A 21,123-nucleotide genomic window follows, 5' to 3' on the forward strand; every position below is an offset into this window, starting at 1 on the left:
ACCATTGTACTTTCTGTCTCTGTGAATTTGATTACTCTATGTACTTCATAGAAGTGGGATCATACAGTATTTGTCCTCTTGTGACTGGCTTATTTTACTTAGCGTAATGCCTGAAGGTTGATCCATGCTGTAGCATGTGTCAGAATTCCCTTCCTTTTTAAGACTGAATATTGATTTATTGTTTGTATAGGCCACATTTTGTATATCCCTTCATCCCTCAATGGACCCTTGAGTTTTTTCACCTTTTGCCTATAGTGAATAATTCTGCTATGAACATGGGTGAACACATAACTCTTTGAGTTCATAATTTCAATTCTTTTTGAGTATTTAATAGGAACTCGAATTATGGGATCATATGGTAATTCTATTTTTAATGTTTTGGGGAACCACCATACTGTTTTCCTTTCTGTGTGCACCATTTTCCATACCCACCAACAGTGTACAAGTGTATACATACTGGATATTAACCTTATCAGCTATAGGATTTGGAAATATTTTCTCCCATTCAGCAGGTTCATTTTATTTTTTGATGAAAGAAGTATTTTTAAATTTTGAATACCTAGTTTATCTATTTCTTTTATTACCTCCACTATTGGTGTCAAATTCAAGAACTCTTTGCCAAATTTCATGTCATAGTTTTCTTCCCAGAACTTTCTTCTAAGAGTTTTATAGTTTTAGGTCTCACATTTAGGTCTTTGATTCACTGAGTTAATTTCTGTATGTGGTGTAAGGTAAGGGTCTACGGTCATTCTTTTGAATGTGGATATTGTTTTTCCAGTACCATTTGTTGAAATCGCTATCCTTTCCCCATTGGGTGGTCTTGGCACTCCTGTTGAAAATTATTTGGTGATGTATATACAGGTTTACTTCTGGGTTTCTATTTTGTTCCACTGGCCTATTCTCCGTCCTGTATGTGTGTTTATGCCTGTACTATTTTGATTACTGTGGTTGTGTAGTAGGTTTCGAAATCAAGAAATTTGAAACTTCAAATTTTGTTCTTTTTACACATTATTTTGACTATTCAGGCCCTTTAAATTCCATATGAACTTTAGGATGAATTTTACTACGTCTGAAAATAACCTCACTGTGATGTTTAAAGAGATTGCTTTTAATCTGTACATCCCTTTAAGTTGTCTTGACATATTAACAACATTAAGTCTTCCAATCTGTGAACACAAGATGCCTTTACATTTATCGGTGTCTTCATTAATTTCCTTCAGCAACGTTTTCTAGTTTCCAATGTACATGTCTTTTGTCCCGCTGGTTAAGTTATTCCTCGTCTTTTACTATATTCCATGATATCTTAAACGGTATTTTTTTTTAGCTTTCCTTTTCAAACTTTTCATTCTTAGTGTATAGCGAAACAACTGATTTTTGAGTGTTGATTTTGTATCTGGCAAATTTTCTAAATTCATTTATTAATTCTAACAGGTTTTTTTTTGGTGCATGTGTGTTGTCTCTGAACAAATACAATTTCATTTCTTCCTTTCCGATTTAGATGCCTTTTATTTTTTTTTTTCTTGCCTTATTTATTTGGCTAGGAATTCCAGTACTTTGCTGAATAGAAGTGGTGACAACAGGCATCCTTCCTTTGTTCCTGATCTTAGGGAGAAAGATTTCACCACTGAATATAATAGCTGTTGTTTTCTATCTGTGACCTCTGTTATGTTGAAGTCATCAACTTGTATTCCTGGTTTGTTGAGTTTTGTGGGGTTTTTTAAATCATAAAATGGCATTGAATTTTGTCAAATGTTTTTTCTGCATTAATTAAGATAATCACATGGAGTTTAGTCCCTTCAATCTGTTTACGTGCTATACTACGTTGATTGATTTTCATATATTGAAGCAACCTTGCCTTGTAAGAATAAATCCCATTTGGTCATGATATATAATCCTTATAATGGGCTGTTCTGTCTCTTATTATTTTAAAGGGTTTTTGCATCAGTATTCATAAGGGATATTGAACTGTAGTGTACTTTTCTTGTAGTGTCTTTAGGTTTGTAATTGATGTAATGTTAACCTCATAAAATGAGTGAAGATACATTCTCTCCTCTTAAATTGTTTGGAAGAACTTGAGAAGGATTGGTGTTAATTCTTCTTTAAGTTGTTGGTAGAATTCACCATGAAGATACCTGGTGCTGGGCATTCAGTTGTCGGGAGATTTTTGATAAGTGATTCCATATCTTAACTTCTAGATCTGTTCAGATTTTGTATTTCTTGGTAGGATGTGTGTTTCTAGGAATGTGTTCATTTCATCTAAGTTATCAAATTAGTTGGTATACAACTGTCAATAGTACTCTATTATAAGCCTTTTTATCTCTACAAAATTGGTAGTAATGTCCCTTTCTTCATTTCTGATTTTACATATTTTGTTCTTATCTCTTTTTTTCATAGTCAATCTAACTAGTTTTGTCAATTTTGTTGATCGTTTTCCTCTTTTTACAGCTATTTTGAGGCATAACTGACAAAACTGTAATATATCTAAAACATATAACGTGATTATTTGATATACGTATATATTGTGAAAGGATTCTCACAATCAAGTTAATTAGCATACCCATCACCTGTCATATATTTACTTTTTGTGTGTGAGGACACAAATTCTACTCTCCCAGAAATTTTCAGTTACAGAATACAGCATCATCAGTTAGTCCCCATGTTATACATTAGCTCCTCAGACCTTATTCCTTCATTTTATCCCTCATGTTATAACTGAAAATTTGGATCCATTTACCAGCGTGTTCCCATTTCCCCCCATGCCCAACTGCAGGCAACAATTTCTGCTCTGTGTTTCTATGATTCCAACTTTTTTTTTAGATTCCACACATAAGTGATACCATGCAGCATTTGTCTTTTCTCCATCAGGCTTATTTCACTTAGCATAATGTTCTCCAGGCTCTTTCATGTTCTTGCAAGTGTAAGGATTTACTTTAAGGCTGAATAATATCCCATTGTGTATGTTATGTATGTATATTGTGTGTGTGTGTGTGTGTGTGTGTGTGTGTGTGTATGTGTGTGTGTGTCTGTGTATCAGATTTTGTTTATCCATTCATCTGTGAGAGACAGGCAGGTTCTTTCCATACCATTACTGTGAATAACATTTCAAAGTTTTTTTTGGTTTTTGTTTTTGTTTTTTTCCCATACCACGTGGCTTGTGGGATCTTAGTTCCCCAACCACGGATTGAACCCGGGCCCTCCCCTTCAGCAGTTAGAGCACAAAATCCTAACCACTGGACAGCCGGGGAACTCCTAAAAAATTATTGTTTCTTTTTGCTATATGACCAGAAGTGGAGTTGCTGGATCACATGGTATTCTAATTTTATTTTCTTGAGGAATCTCCATACTCTTTTCAGTACTGCTTGTACCAATTTACATTCCCAAAAACAGTGCACACAGATTCCCTTTTCTCCACATCCTCACTGGCATTTATCTCTTGTCTTTTTCATAATACACATACTAACAGGTGTGAGGTGATATCTCATTGCAGTTTTGATTTGCATTTTCCTGATGATTGGTGATGTGGACAACCTTTTCATATACCTGTTCCCCAAATATTTGTCATCTTTGGAAAAATGTCTTTTTAGGTCCTTTGCCAATTTTTAAGTTGTGTTATATGGTGTTTTTGCTACTGAGTTGTATGAGCTCCTTGTATACTTTGGATATTAACCTCTTTTTAGATACGTGATTTGCAAATATTTTCTCACACTCCACAGGTTGCTTTTTCTTTTTCTTAATGGTTACCTTTGCTGTTCAGAACCTATTTCGTTTGATGTAGTCCCACTTGTACATTTTTGCTTTTGTTGCCTTTGCTTTTGGTGTCAAATCCAAAAGAACAGTGATGAGATTAATGTCAAGGAGATTACCCCCTATATTTTCTACTAAGAATTTTAAGGATCAGGTCCTATGTTCATGTCTTTAATTAATTTTGAGTTTATTTCTATGTCTGGCGTAATGTGACTTTTGCATGTGGCTATGCAGTTTCCCCAAAAACCGTTTATTGGAGAGACTCTCCTTTTCCCATTGTTTATTCTTGACTTCCTTGCTGAAAACTAATTGACTATATAAGCATGGGTTTATTTTTGAGCTCTCTATTCCTTTTTGTTGATCTGTGTTTCTGTTTTTTACCAGTACAGTACTTATTTGATTACTATAGCTTTGTATTATAGTTTGAAATCAGGAAGTGTGATGTCTCTAGTTTTGTTCTTCTTTCTCAAGATTACTTTGGCTCTTTGGAGTCTTTTGTGGTTTCATGAGTTTTAGGATTTTTTTTCTATTTCTCTAAAAAATGCTTTGGAATTTTGATAGAGCTTGCATTGAATCTGTAGATCACTTTGGATGGTATGGGTATTTTCACAATATTAACCCCTCCAATCCATGAACACAGAATATCTATCCATTTGTTTGTGTCTTCTTCAATTTCTTACATCCGTGTTTTATGGTTTTTAGTATATAGATCTTTAACCCCGTTAGATAAATTTGTTCCTAAGTATTTTACTTTTTTTCATACTATTGTAAATGAGATTATTTTCTTAATTTTTCTTTTTGATAATTCATTGTTAGCTGATATTCTTTGATATACAAATGCAGCTGTTTTTTGTATATTGATCCTGAAGCTTTACAGAATTCAGTTATTCTAACAGGTTTTTTTGTTTTGCAGTGTGTTTAGGGTTTTCCACATATAATATCATGTCATCTGCAAACAGACTTATTTTACTTATAACTTTACAATTTGGATGCCTTTTATTCGTTTTTCTTGCTTAATTGCTGTGGCTAGGACTTACAGTCATATGGTGAATGAAGGTGCTGAGAGCTGCATGCTTGTCTTGTTCCTGATCTTAGATGATCCTGTTCCTTGCTTCAGCTTCTCACTATTGCATGTGATGTTAGCTGTAGTCTTATCTTATATGGCCGTTATTATGATAACGTACATTACATCTATACATAATTTGCTGAGTTTTTTTTCACACACACACACTGTATTTTATTTTTACAAGAGGTAAACTGACACCATGCATTGTAAATGGATGACCACAACAAAAGCAACAATGATTGCAATTACCAAACGTGAAACACGCTCATACTATGTCATAATATTGACATGCAGTCCAACAATCCTCCACTGTAACAGCTCCTTTACTTTGCAGTGAAAATTGATTTGTATATTTTTTGCCTCTGAGTCCTTGTGGGATTTTTCTTTTTATTCAAACAGAAAGTCACAAAAATTATAATCAACCTCATCAGTTCACTTAGTCCCATGTAATTAATTTCTTTTTATCTTGATCTTTTGTTAGCACTTTTATGAATTCATCAGTTTTTCATTAGAGTTCCGAATATGCTTATTCATTCAGTTCAGCAGTATAGTTAGTTACCAGAAACCTGTACTTGTCAGAGTCCTTTCCATGAATGCCTTGAATAGGAAACCCTTTTATAGGAACATTTTTGCGCAAGCATCAGAGTACACCCAGAACTGTCTGGAAATGACAAAAGACTTAAAAATGACCATGGTTAAAGATTTGATGAAAGTTCATAATAATGCAATTGACAAGGAAATTTAGTTATTCCTGAGATATACATTTTAAAGTACTAACTAGAATTACGACTTATAACATTATACCAGAACATATAAGATTTTTAGAAATTTCATGTAATGTCTGAAACATTTATATTAACATATTTCCATACAAATAACCCAAAGAAAGTTTCGTATTAGTTTTTTTGTTGTTGTTTTTTCTATACTGCAGGTTCTTATTAGTCATCAATTTTATACGCACCAGTGTATACATGTCAATCTCAATTGCCCAATTCAGCATACTACCATCCTCACCTCACCGCGGTTTTCCCCCTTTGATGTCCGTATGTTTGTTTTCGACATCTGTATCTCAACTTCTGCCCTGCAAACCGGTTCATCTGTACCATTTTTCTAGGTTCCACATACATGCGTTAATATACAATATTTGTTTTTCTCTTTCTGACTTACTTCACTCTGTAGGACAGTCTGTAGATCCATCCACGTCTCAACAAATGACTCAATTTCGTTCCTTTTTATGGCTGAGTAATATTCCATTGTATATATGTACTACATCTTCTTTATCCATTCGTCTGTCGATGGGCATTTAGTTGTTTCCATGACCTGGCTATTGTAAATAGTGCTGCAGTGAACGTTGGGGTGCATGTGTCTTTTTGAATTATGGTTTTCTCTGGGTATATGCCCAGTAGTGGGATTGCTGGATCATATGGTAATTCTATTTTTAGTTTTTTAAGGAACCTCCATACTGTTCCCCATAGTGGCTGTATCAATTTACATTCCCACCAACAGTGCAAGAGGGTTCCCTTTTCTCCACACCCTCTCCAGCATTTGTTGTTTGTAGATTTTCTGATGATGCCCATTCTGACTGGTGTGAGGTGATACCTAATTGTAGTTTTGATTTGCATTTCTCTAATAATTAGTGATGTTGAGCAGCTTTTCATGTACTTCTTGGCCATCTGTATGTCTTCTTTGGAGAAATGTCTATTTAGGTGTTCTGCCCATTTTTGGATTGGGTTGTTTGTTTCTTTAGTATTGAGCTGCATGAGCTGTTTATATATTTTGGAGATTAATCCTTTGTCTGTTGATTCATTTTCGAATATTTTCTCCCATTCTGAGGGTTGTCTTTTTGTCTTGTTTATGGTTTCCTTTGCTGTGCAAAAGCTCTGAAGTTTCATTAGGTCCCATTTGTTTATTTTTCTTTTTCTTTCCATTACTCTAGGAGGTGGATCAAAAAAGATCTTGCTGTGATTGATGTCAAAGAGTGTTCTTCCTATGTTTTCCTCTAAGAGTTTTATAGTGTCCGGTCTTACATTTAGGTCTCGAATCCATTTTGAGTTTATTTTTGTGTATGGTGTTACGGAGTGTTCTAATTTCATTCTTTACATGTAGCTGTCCAGTTTTCCCAGCACCACTTATTGAAGAGACTGTCTTTTCTCCATTGTATATCCTTGCCTCCTTTGTCATAGATTAGTTGACCAGAGGTGCATGGCTTTATCTCTGGGCGTAGTATCTTGTTCCATTGATCTATGTTTCTGTTTTTGTGCCAGTACCATATTGTCTTGATTACTGTAGCTTTGTAGTATAGTCTGAAGTCAGGGAGTCTGATTCCTCCAGCTCCATTTTTTCCCCTCAAGACTGCTTTGGCTATTCGGGGTCTTTTGTGTCTCCATACAAATGTTAAGATTTTTTTGTTCTAGTTCTGTATAAAATGCCATTGGTAATTTGATAGGGATTGCATTGACTCTGTAGATTGCTTTGGGTAGTATAGTCATTTTCACGATATTGATTCTGCCAGTCCAAGAACATGGTACATCTCTCCATCTGTTGGTATCATCGTTAATTTCTTTCATCAGTGTCTTATAGTTTTCTGCATACAGGTCTTTTGTCTCCCTAGGTAGGTTTATTCCGAGGTATTTTATTCTTTTAGTTGCAATGGTAAATGGGAGTGTTTCCTTAATTTCTCTTTCAGATTTTTCATCATTAATGTATAGAAATGCAAGAGATTTCTGTGCATTAATTTTGTATCCTGCAACTTTACCAAATTCATTGATTAGCTCCAGTAGTTTTCTGGTGTCATTTTTAGGATTCTCTATGTATAGTATCATGTCATCTGCAAACAGTGACAAATTTACTTCTTCTTTTCCAATTTGTATTCCTTTTATTTCTTTTTGTTCTATGATTGCCGTGGCTAGGACGTCTAAAACTATGTTTAATAATAGTGGTGAGAGTGGACATCCTTGTCTTCTTCCTGATATTAGAGGAAATGCTTTCAATTTTTCACCATTGAGAATGATGTTTCCTGTAGGTTTGTCATATATGGCCTTTATTATGTTGAGGTAGGTTCCCTCTATGCCCACTTTCTGGAGAATTTTTATCATAAATCAGTGTTGGATTTTGTCAAAAGCTTTTTCTGCATCTGTTGAGTTGATCATATGGTTTTTATTCTTCAATTTGTTAATATGGTGTATCACATTGACTGATTTGCGTATATTGAAGAATCCTTGCATCCCTGGGATAAATCCCACTTGATCATGGTGTATGATCCTTTTAATATGTTTTTGGATTCTTTCTGCTAGTATTTTGTTAAGGATTTTTGCATCTATATTCATCAGTGATATTGGTTTGTAATTTTCTTTTTTTTTGTAGTATCTTTGTCTGGTTTTGGTATCAGGGTGATGGTGACCTCATAGAATGAGTTCAGGAGCATTCCTTCCTCTGCAATTTTTTGGAAGAGTTTGAGAAGGATGGGTGTTAGCTCTTCTCTAAATGTTTCGTAGAATTCACAGGTGAAGCCATCTGGTCCTGGGCTTTTGTTTGTTGGAAGATTTTTAATCACAGTTTCAATTTCATGACTTGTGATTGGTCTGTTCATATTCTCTATTTCTTCCTGGTTCAGTCTTGGAAGGTTATACCTTTCTAAGAACTTGTCCATTTCTTCCAGGTTGGCCATTTTATTGGCATAGAGGTGCTTGTAGTAGTCTCTTAGGATGTTTTGTATTTCTGCGGTGTCTGTTGTAACTTCTCCTTTTTCATTTCTAATTTTATTGATTTGAGTCCTCTCCCTGTTTTTCTTGAGGAGTCTGGCTAATTGTTTATCTTCTCAAAGAACCAGCTTTTAGTTTTATTGATCTTTGCTATTGTTTTCTTTGTTTCTATTTCATTTATTTCTGCTCTGATCTTTATGATTTCTTTTCTTCTGCTAACTTTGGGTTTTGTTTGTTCTTCTTTCTCTAGTTCCTTTAGGTGTATTGTTTATTTGAGATTTTTCTTGTTTCTTGAGGTAGGCTTGTATAGGTATAAACTTCCCTCTTAGAACTGCTTTTGCTGCATCCCATAGGTTTTGGATCGTCGTGTTTTCATTATCATTTGTCTCTAGGTATTTTTTGATTTCCTCTTTGATTTCTTCAGTGATCTCTTGGTTATTTAGTAATGTATTGTTTAGCCTCCATGTGTTTGTGATTTTTACATTTTTTCCCCTGTAATTCATTTCTAATCTCATAGCGTTGTGGTCAGAAAAGATGCTTGATATGATTTCAATTTTCTTAAATTTACTGAGGCTTGATTTGTGGAGAACGTTGCATGTGCACTTGAGAAGAAAGTGTAATCTGCTGTTTGTGTATGGAATGTCCTATAAATATCAATTAAATCTCTCTGGTCTATTGTGTCATTTAAAGCTTCTGTTTCCTTATTTATTTTCATTTTGGACGATGTCCAATGGTGTAAGTTAGGTGTAAAAGTCCCCCACTATTATTGTGTTACTGTCGATTTCCTCTTTTATAGCTGTGAGCGGTTGCCTTATGTATTGAGGTGTTCCTATGTTGGGTGCATATATATTTATAATTGGTATATCTTCTTCTTGGATTGATCCCTTGATCATTATGTAGTGTCCTTCCTTATCTCCTGTAACATTCTTTATTTTAACGTTTATTTTATCTGATATGAGTATTGCTACTCCAGCTTTCTTTTGATTTCCATTTGCATGGAATATCTTTTTCCATCCCCTCACTTTCAGTCTGTATGTTTCCCTAGGTCTGAAGTGGGTCTCTTGTAGACAGCATATATATGGGTCTTATTTTTGTATCCATTCAGTATGCCTGTGTCTTTTGGTTGGAGCATTTAATCCATTCACGTTCAAGGTAATTATCGATATGTATGTTTCTATGACCATTTTCTTAATTGTTTTGGGGTTTGTTTTTGTAGGTCCTTTTCTTCTCTTGTGTTTCCAACTTAGAGAAGTTCCTTTAGCATTTGTTGTAGAGCTGGTTTGGTGGTGCTGAATTCCCTTAGCTTTTGCTTGTCTGTAAACCTTTTGATTTCTCCATCTAATCTGAATGAGATCCTTGTCGGTTAGAATAATCTTGGTTGTAGGTTCTTCCCTTTCATCACTTTAAGTATATCATTCCACTCCCTTCTGGATTGTAGAGTTTCTGCTGAGAAATCAGCTGTGCAGCCTTTCTTAAGAAATTTTCTAATATGCCCAGAAAGAGTAACATATCTTGTAATATCTTACTTTCATGTATGACGATAAAAAAAAAAAAAAAGAGTCTGGAAGACAGATGAATTGCCCAATCCACATTCTGATTTCCTAGATATCAGGTAGAATCCTGAATTCTGCCTCTCTGTCAATCAGACAGTGTTCAGAATTTTTTTTTCATATTAATGTAAGGTCTATGGAAAGAAAGAATATATACCTTGAAATATCAAGCTACCTGTAAATACTATGAAGTTGAGGAAAGAAAATACTTTAAAATGTTCTTACAATATCCCCATTGTCATCATCAGAATCAGAATCACTGTCAGAAGTGGCTCTTTATAAGTGTGAACAAGGTCAGTATCAAAAGACAAATTTAGGGAAGTTGTCATTCCCAAATGTGGCACACTCAAATGAGAATTTGTAAGAGAATTTTCAGGTCATGCTTCTTCATTTCACTTTAATGTTCTTCGGGGTTTTGCCCCATTCTAAGTAACATTTCTATATATTTTTTCTTTACTGCATATTCTTTGCAGTGTATACTTGAAAATATCCCTTGCAATTAAATTTATTTTTTTGGAAACATCTATTTTAATATTCTGAGTTTCTCTTGCATTTTAGGCTGCAAGGCCAAAGCAGCATCTCCATTCCTTGGTCAAAAACTTATTGAGTGATTACTCCAATGCAGTCACTGCTCTGAGCACTGAGAAAAAGATGACTATAACATGGTCCCTTCTTCCTTAACATCAGGTCTATAAGACTCTTACAGTCTTATATTGTTATAAGACTATAACATGTATAGCTATCTTATATAAACTATAACTATCTTATATAAACAACCACATATTGTTTATCCATTTATTTGTTGATAGGCAAGGGTTGCTTCCACTTTTTGGCTATTGTGAATAATGCTGCTATGAACATGGATATACAAATATCTCTTTGAGACCCTCATTTCAATTCTTTTGGGTATCTATCCAGAAGTGTCCACCATGTTTATTTTAGAATATGTATATAACACTAGTGGTTCTGCTCACAGCTATCTATCTAACTTCACCCTTTCTATAAATAAAAAATAAGCACTGTTCAATTTTAAGATTTACTGTAAAGGGACAGTAATCAAGATAGTGTTGAGATAAGTAATCAAGATAGGCAAAGAGGTAAAGATAGAGATCAATGGAACAGGGTAGAGTCCTGACACAGACCCTCACAAATATGACCAAGTGATTTTTTTAACTTGTGGTAAAGTACACTTAAACTTTACTATCTTAACCATTAAGTATCAAGTATATTCATATTATTGTGCAGCCAATCCCCAGAATTTTTTTATATTGTAAAACTGAAAATCTACACCCATTAAACAACAGCTCTTCATTTCCCTCTCCACCCAGCCCCTGGGAACCACCATTCCACTTTCTGTCTCTATGAATTTGACTACCGAATATACCTCATATAAGTATAGTCATACAGTTTGTCTGTCTGTGTGTGTGTGTGTGTGTGTGTGTGAGAGAGAGAGAGAGACTGAATTATTTCACTTAGTATAATGTCCTCAAGGTTCACCCATGTAATAGCATGTGTCAAAATTCCTTCATTTTTATGGCTGAATACTCTATTGTATGTATATACCACATATTGTTTATCCCTTTATTTGTTAATGGGCACAGGTTGCTTCCACTTTTTGGCTATTGTGAATAATGCTGCTATGAACATGGATATAGAAATATCTCTTTGAGACCTTCATTTCAATACTTTTGGGTATCTATCCAGAAGTGGAATTGCTGGTAATTCTATTTTTAATTTTTTTAGGAAATGCCATACTATTTTCCATAGTGACTACACCATTTTACATTCCCACAAACATTGCACAAGGGTTCCAACTTCTCACAAAATTATACTGACAGATAACTGATCAGTGGTTGCCAGGAGTTAGGAGTGAAGTTTGTGGGGAAAATGTGACTACAAAGAAGCAATATGAGGGAGTTTCCCAGTATGATGGAGGCGTTCTGTATCCTGATTGTTGTGGTGGCTATATGAGTCTATATATGTAAGAAATTATAGACAGTACACAGGGGAAAAGAAGATCAATTTTACTGTGGGTTAGAAGGAGAGTGCTCAAGATGGCTAAGTAGATGGATGTGAGCTCACCCCTTCTTACAAAAACACCAAAATCACAACCAACTGCTGAACAACCATCAACAAAAACAATGATGGAACCTACCAAAAAAGATACCCTACAACCAAAGACAAAGAAAAAGCCACAACAAGATGAGGGCAGACAGCAGAAGCAAGGACTACAATCATGCAGCCTGCAGAAATCAGATGGCAGAGGAATATGTCCCAGATGAAGGAACAAGACAAAACCCTAAAAGAACAAATAAGTGAAGTGGAGATAGGGGATCTACTGGAAAAAGGATTCAGAGTAATAATAGTGAAAAGTATTCAAGATCTTGGAAAAAGAATGGAAGACAGATTGAGAAGATACAAGAATTGTTTAACAAAGACCTAGAAGAACTAAAGAACAATCAAAGAGAAATGAACAATACAATAACTGAAATGAAAAATACACTAGAAGGAATCAATAGCAGAACAACTGGGGCAGAAGAATAGATAAGTAAGCTGGAAGACAGAATGGTGGAAATCACTGCCATTGAACAGAATAAAGCAAAAAGGATGAAAAAAAAAAAAAAAAGACAGCCTAAGAGACTTCTGGGACAATATTAAACACACCAACATCCACATTATATGGGTCCCAGAAGGAGAAGAGAAAGAGAAAGGACCTGAGAAAATATTTGAAGGGATAATAGCTGAAAATTGCCTTAAGATGGGAAAGGAAACACTCATCCAAGTCCAAGAAGCACAGAGAGTTCCAGGCACGATAAACCCAAGGAGGAACATGTCAAGACACATAGTAATCAAATTGACAAAAATTTAAATCAAAGAAGAAAATATGAAAAGCAACAAGGGAAAAGCAACAAATAACATAGAGGGGAACTCCCATAAGGTTATCAGCTGATTTCTCAGCAGAAACTCTGCAGGCCAGAAGGGAGTGGCATAACACATTTAAAGTGATGAAAGGGAAGAACCTACAACCAAGAATACTCTACCCAGCAAGGCTCTCATTCCGATTTAATGGAGAAAGCAAAAGCTTCACAGACAAGCAAAAGCTAAGAGAATTCAGCGCCACCAGCCCAGTTTTTTTTTTCACACACACACACTGTATTTTATTTTTACAAGAGATAAATAGACTGACACCAAGCATTGTAAATGGATGACCACAACAAAAGCAACAATGATTGCAATTACCAAACACGAAACACACTCATGCTATGTCATAATATTGACATTCAGTCCAGTTATCCTCCACTGTAACAGCTCCTTTACTTTGCAGTGAAAATTGATCTCTATATTCCTTGCCTCTGAGTCCTTGTGGGATTTTTTTTTAATTCAAACAGAAAGTCACAAAAATTATAATCATCCTCATCAGTTCACTCAGTCCCATGTAATTTTTTTTTCATCTTGATCTTTTGTTAGCACTTTTATGAGTTCATCAGTTTTTCATTAAGAGTTCTGAAAATGCTTATTCATTCAGTTCAGCAGTACAGTCAGTTACCAGAAACCTGTACTTGTCAGAGTCCTTTCCATGAATGCCTTGAAGATGAAACCCTTTTATAGGAACATATTTGCAAAAGCATCACAGTACACCCAGAACTGTCTGTAAATGACAAAAGATTTAAAAATGACCACGGTTAAAGATTTGATGAAAGTTCATAATAATGCAATTGACAAGGAAATTTACTTATTTCTGAGATATACATTTTAAAGTAATAATTAGAATTATGACTTATAACATTATACCAGAACATATAAGATCTTTAGAAATTTCATGTACTGTCTGAAACATTTATATTAACATATTTCCATACAAATAACCCAATGAAAGTTTAGTATTAGTTGTTTTGTTTGTTTGTTTTATACTGCAGGTTCTTATTAGTCATCAATTTTATACACATCAGTGTATACATGTCAATCCCAATCGCCCAATTCAGCACACCCCCATCCCCACCCCACCGCAGTTTTCCCCCCTTGGTGTCCATATGTCTGTTCTCTACATCTGTGTCTCAACTTCTGCCCTGCAAACCGGCTCATCTGTACCATTTTTCTAGGCTCCACATACATGCGTTAATATACGATATTTGTTTTTCTCTTTCTGACTTACTTCACTCTGTATGACACTCTCTAGATCCATACACGTCTCAGCAAATGACTCAGTTTCGTTCCTTTTTATGGTTGAGCAATATTCCATTGTGTATATGTACCACATCTTCTTTAACCATTCATCTGTCGATGGGCATTTAGGTTGCTTCCATGACCTGGCTATTGTAAATAGTGCTGCAATGAACATTGGGGTGCATGTGTCTTTTTGAATTATGGTTTTCTCTGGGTATATACCCAGTAGTGGGATTGCTGGATCATATGGTAAATCTACTTTTAGTTTTTTAAGGAACCTCCATACTGTTCCCCATAGTGGCTGTATCAATTTACATTCCCACCAACAGTGCAAGAGGGTTCCGTTTTCTCCACACCCTCTCCAGCATTTGTTGTTTGCAGATTTTCTGATGATGCCCATTCTAACTGGTGTGAGGTGATACCTCATGGTAGTTTCGATTTGCATTTCTCTAATAATTAGTGATGTTGAGCATCTGTTCATGTGCTTCTTGGCCATCTGTATGTCTTCTTTGGAGAAATGTCTATTTAGGTCTTCTGCCCATTTTTGGATTGGGTTATTTGCGTCTTTAATATTGAGCTGAATGAGCTGTTTATATATTTTGGAGATTAATCTTTTGTCCGTTGATTCGTTTGCAAATATTTTCTCCCATTCTGAGGGTTGGCTTTTCGTCTTGTTTATGGTTTCCTTTGCTGTACAAAAGCTTTGAAATTTCATTAGGTCTCATTTGTTTCTTTTTCTTTTTCTTTCCATTACTCTAGGAGGTGGATCAAAAAAGATCTTGCTGTGATTGATGTCAAAGAGTGTTCTTCCTATGTTTTCCTCTAAGAGTTTTATAGTGTCCAGTCTGATATTTAGGTCTCGAATCCATTTTGAGTTTATTTTTGTGTATGGTCTTAGGGAGTGTTCTAATTTCATTCTTTACATGTAGCTGTCCAGTTTTCCCAGCACCACTTATTGAAGAGACTGTCTTTTCTCCATTGTATATCTTTACCTCCTTTGTCATAGATTAGTTGACCATAGCTGCATGGGTTTATCTCTGGGCTTTCTATCTTGTTCCATTGATCTATGTTTCTGTTTTTGTGCCAGTACCATATTGTCTTGATTACTGTAGCTTTGTAGTATAGTCTGAAGTCAGGGAGTCTGATTCCTCCAGCTCCGTTTTTTTCCCTCAAGACTGCTTTGGCTATTCGGGGTCTTTTTTGCCTCCATACAAATTTTAAGATGATTTGTTCTAGTTCCGTAAAAAATGCCATTGGTAATTTGATAGGGATTGCATTGAATCTGTAGATTGCTTTGGGTAGTATAGTCATTTTCACAATGTTGATTCTTCCAATCCAAAAACATGGTATATCTCTCCATCTGTTGGTCTCATCTTTAATTTCTTTCATCAGTGTCTTATAGTTTTCTGCATACAAGTCTTTTGTCTCCCTAGGTAGGTTTATTCCTAGATATTTTATTCTTTTTGTTGCAATGGTAAATGGGAGTCTTTCCATAATTTCTCTTTCAGATTTTTCATCATTGGCGTATAGGAATGCAAGAGATTTCTGTGCATTAATTTTGTATCCTGCAACTTTACCAAATTCATTGATTAGCTCTAGTAGTTTTCTGGTGGCATTTTTAGGATTCTCTATGTATAGTATCATGCCATCTGCAAACAGTGACAGTTTTACTTCTTCTTTTCCAATTTGTATTCCTTTTATTTCTTTCTCTTCTCTGATTGCCATGGCTAGGACTTCCAAAGCTATGTTGAATAATACTGGTGAGAGTGGACATCCTTGCCTCGTTCCTGATCTTAGAGGAAATGCTTCCAGTTTTTCACCATTGAGAATGATGTTTGCTGTGGGTTTGTCATATATGGCCTTTATTATGTTGAGATAGGTTCCCTCTATGTCCACTTTCTGGAGAGCTTTTATCATAAATCGGTGTTGAATTGTGTCAAAAGCTTTCTCTGCATCTATTGAGATGATCATATGGATTTTATTCTTCAATTTGTTAATATGGTGTATCACATTGATTGATTTGCATATATTGAAGAATCCTTGCATCCCTGGGATAAATCCCACTGGATCGTGGTGTATGATCTTTTTAATGTGTTGTTGGTTTCTGTTTGCCAGTATTTTGTTGAGGATTTTTGCATCTATATTCATCAGTGATATTGGTTTGTAATTTTCTTTTTTTGTAGTATCTTTGTCTGGTTTTGGTATCAGGGTGATGGTGGCCTCATAGAATGAGTTGGGGAGTGTTCCTTCCTCTGCAATTTTTTGGAAGAGTTTGAGAAGGATGGGTGTTAGCTCTTCTCTAAATGTTTGATAGAATTCACCTGTGAAGCCATCTGGTCCTGGACTTTTGTTTGTTGGAAGATTTTTAATCACAGTTTCAATTTCATGACTTGTGATTGGTCTGTTCATATTTTCTGTTTCTTCCTGGTTCAGTCTTGGAAGGTTATACCTTTCTAAGAATTTGTCCATTTCTTCCAGGTTGTCCATTTTATTGGCATAGAGGTGCTTGTAGTAGTCTCTTAGGATGTTTTGTATTTCTGCGGTGTCTGTTGTAACTTCTCCTTTTTCATTTGTAATTTTATTGATTTGGGTCCTCTCCCTCTTTTTCTTGATGAGTCTGGCTAATGGCTTATCAATTTTCTTTATCTTCTCAAAGAACCAATTTTTAGTTTTATTGATCTTTGCTATTGTTTTCTTTGTTTCTAGTTCATTTATTTCCGCTCTGATCTTTATGATTTCTTTCCTTCTGCTAACTTTGGGTTTTGTTTGTTCTTCTTTTTCTAGTTCCTTTAGGTGTAAGGTTAGATTGTTTACTTCAGATTTTTCTTCTTTCTTTAGGTAGGCTTGTATAGGTATAAACTTCCCTCTTAGAACTGCTTTTGCTGCATCCCAAAGGTTTTGAATCATCGTGTTTTCATTGTCATTTGTCTCTAGGTATTTTTTGATTTTCTCTTTGATTTCTTCAGTGATCTCTTGGTTATTTAGTAATGTAATGTTTAGCCTCCATGTGTTTGTGTTTTTTACGTTTTTTTTTCCCCTGTAATTGATTTCTAATCTCATAGCGTTGTGGTCAGAAAAGATGCTTGATATGATTTCAATTTTCTTAAATTTACTGAGGCTTGGTTTGTGACCCAAGATGTGATCTATCCTGGAGAATGTTCCATGCGCACTTGAGAAGAACGTGTAATCTGCTGTTTTTGGATGGAATGTCACAATGGACACCACAGAAATACAAAGGATCATGAGAGACTACAACAAGCAACTATATGCCAATAAAATCGACAACCTGGAAGAAATGGACAAATTCTTAGAAAGGTACAATCTCCCAAGACTGAACCAGGAAGAAATAGAAAATATGAACAGACCAATCACAAGTACTGAAATTGAATCTGTGATTTGAAAATTCCCAACAAACAGAAGTCCAGGACCAGATGGCTTCACAGGCAAATTCTATCAAACATTTAGAGAAAAGCTAACATCTATACTTCTAAAACTATTCCAGAAAACGACAGAGGAAGGAATATTCCCAAACTCATTCTATGAGGCCACCATCACCTGATACCAAAACCAGACAAAGATACAACCAAAAAAGAAAATTACAGGCCAATATCACTGATGAACATAGACACAAAAATCCTCAACAAAATCCTAGCAATCTAATTCCAACAATACACTAAAAGGATCATACACCATGGTCAAGTGGGATTTATCCCAGGGGTGCAAGGATTTTTCAATATTTGCAAATCAATCGCTGTAGTACATCACACAAACAAATTGAAGAATAAAAACCATATGATCATCTCAATAGATGTAGACAAAGCTTTTGACAAAATTAAACACATACTTATGAGAAAAACTCTCCAGAAAGAGGGTACAGAGGGAACCTACCTCAACATAATAAAGGCCATATATGACAAACCCACAGCAAACGTCATTCATAATGGTGAAAAACTGTAAGCATTTCCTCTAAGATCAGGAACAAGATAAGGGTGTCCACTCTCACCACTATTATTCAACATAGTTTTGGAAGTCCTAGCCACGGCAATCAGAGAAGAAAAAGAAATAAGGGAATCCAAATCAGAAAAGAAGAAGTAAAACTGTCACTGTTTGCAGATGACATGATACTATCCAGAGAAAATCCTAAAGATGCACCAGAAAACTACTAGAGCTAATCAATTAATTTCGTAAAGTTGCATGATACAAAATTAATACACAGAAATCTCTTGCATTCCTATACACTAACAACAAAACAATCTGAAAGAGAAATTAAGGAAACACTCTCATTTACCATTGCATCAAAAAGAATAAGATAACTAGGAATAAACCTACCTAAGGAGACAAAAGACCTGTTCCAAAACTATAAGGCACTGATGAAAGTAATCGAAGATGACACAAACAGATGGAAAGATAAAATATGTTCTTAGATTGGAAGAATCAACATTGTTAAAAATAACTATACTACCCAAAGCAATCTGCAGATTCAATGCAATCCCTATCAAATTACCAATGTCATTTTTCACAGAACAAGAACAAAAAATCTTAAAATTTGTATGGAGACAGTAAAGACCCCAAATAGCCAAAGCAATCTTTAGAAAGAAAAATGGAGCTGGAGGAATCAGCCTCCCTGACTTCAGTCTATACTACAAAGCTATAGTCATCAAAACAGTACAGTACTGGCACAAAAGCAGACATATAGGTCAACAGAACAGAATAGAAAGCCCAGAAATAAACCCACGCACATATGAGCAATTAATCTATGACAAAGGAGGCAAGACTATACAATGGAGGAAAGACAGTCTCTTCAATAAATGGTGCTGGGAAAACTGGACACCTACATGTAAAAATAAAATAAAATTAGAACCTTCTTTAACACCATACACAAAAGTAAACACAAGATGGATTAAAGACATAAATGTAAAACTGGATACTATAAAATTCTTAGAGGAAGACATAGGCAGAATACACTGACATGAATTGCAGCAATATCTTTTCCAATCTGTCTCCTAGAGTAATGGAAATAAAAACAAAAATAAACAATGCGACTGACAAGGGATTAGTCTCCAAAATTTACAAACAGCTCATGCAGCTCAATACCAAAAATAAAAAACAAACAACACGGAAAATGAAGTTTTTTGCACTCTACTTTGAACTTTTTTGTAACTTTGAGATTGTTCCCCAGTTTTTTAAAGTAAAATAATTATGATAACATGAAAAAACATCAACAACAAAAAACCCAATCAAAAAATGGGCAGAAGACCTAAATAGACATTTTCCAAAAAAGACATACAGATGGCTAACAAACACATGAAAAGATGCTCAACATCACTAATTATTAGAGAAATGCAAATCAAAACTACAATGTGATATCACCTCACACCAGTCAGAACGGCCACCATCCAAAAATCTACAAACAATAAATGCTGGAGAGGGTGGGAGTAAAGAGAACCCTCCTACACTGTTGGTGGGAATGTAAATTGGTACAGCCACTCTGGAGAACAGTACAGAGGTTCCTTAAGAAACTAAAAATAGTGCTACCATATGATCCAGCAGTCCCACTCCTGGGCATATATCCAGAGAAAAACATGGTTCAAAAGTATACATGCACCCCAATGTTCATTGCAGCACTGTTTCCAATAGCCAAGACATGGAAGCAACCTTAATGTCCATCGACAGAGGAATGGATAATGAAAATGTGGTACATATATACAATGGAATATTACTCAGCTATTAAAAAGAATGAAATCATGCCATTTGCAACAACATGGTTGGACATGGAGATTATCATACTAAGGGAACAGTAACATTGACAAAGTCATAGTGCAGCACAAAGCATAAACACAATGCATAAACAATTTGGAAACAAAGAACAAATTAAAACAATGATTAGTATAACTAGTTGCAATCCAGTTGCAGTAAACCACCAAGTCCACAGGAGAGCCAGCTGGAGCAGCCAAATTCTGGAAGGATCAGGTAGAGAGAGAAAAATAAATAAATGTTTCATCTTTGTTTACAAAGGTATACTTTATCAACTTGTTGTAGGTCATAACATAAGAGGAAAGGTTTTTTTTCTGGAAAACAAAAATTAAAAACCAGTATATTTCCCCAAAAGTCATAAAGTTATAAATTATATTTATCAGTTCATTCAGTCTCATGTAATTAATTCCTGTTGATCCTGATGAAGTCATCAGGTTTTCCATTAGAGTTTTGTCATTTGTTACCCAGTTCAGTGGTATTATCTAAAGGCTATCAGAAACTTATACTTGTTTTTTAAAATAGTCCTCTTTATGAGTCTTCTTGAAGATCTTCATTTTGTAAAAGCATCAGTGTAAAATAATGATTGTCTATAAAAGACAAAACTTAAAATAGCATGGTTAAAGATTTTAGTACAAGGCAATTGGCAAGAAACTTGGATATATCTGTGACACATAACTTTTTTTAACACCTTTATTAGAGTATAATTGCTTTACAATGGTGTGTTAGTTTCTGCTTTATAACAAAGTGAATCAGTTACACATATACATATGTCCCCATATCTCTTCCCTCTTGCATCTCCCTCCCTCCCACCCTCCCTCTCCCACCCCTCTAGGTGGTCACAAAGCACCGAGCTGATCTCCTGCTGCTATGCGGCTGCTTCCCACTAGCTATCTATTTTACGTTTGGTAGTGTATATATGTCCATGCCACTCTCTCACTTTGTCCCAGCTTACCCTTCCCCCTCCCCATATCCTCAAGTCCATTCTATAGTAGGTCTAGGTCTTTATTCCCGTCTTGCCACTAGGTTCTTCATGGCCTTTTTTTCCCCCTTAGATTCCATATATATGTGTTAGCATACTGTATTTGTTTTTCTCTTTCTGACTTACTTCACTCTGTATGACAGACTCTAACTCCATCCACCTCAT

At 35.2% G+C, this 21,123-nt stretch overlaps 1 protein-coding gene across 4 annotated transcripts in view; it reads left to right on the plus strand.

Annotated features, from left to right (window-relative positions):
• Positions 1-21,123, plus strand: part of MFSD14B (major facilitator superfamily domain containing 14B) — a 463,050-nt gene that overhangs the window by 121,921 nt on the left and 320,006 nt on the right. The window lies entirely within an intron of this gene.

This window comes from Balaenoptera acutorostrata, chromosome 6 (assembly GCF_949987535.1).
Source record: "Balaenoptera acutorostrata chromosome 6, mBalAcu1.1, whole genome shotgun sequence".
Taxonomy (NCBI): domain Eukaryota; kingdom Metazoa; phylum Chordata; class Mammalia; order Artiodactyla; family Balaenopteridae; genus Balaenoptera; species Balaenoptera acutorostrata.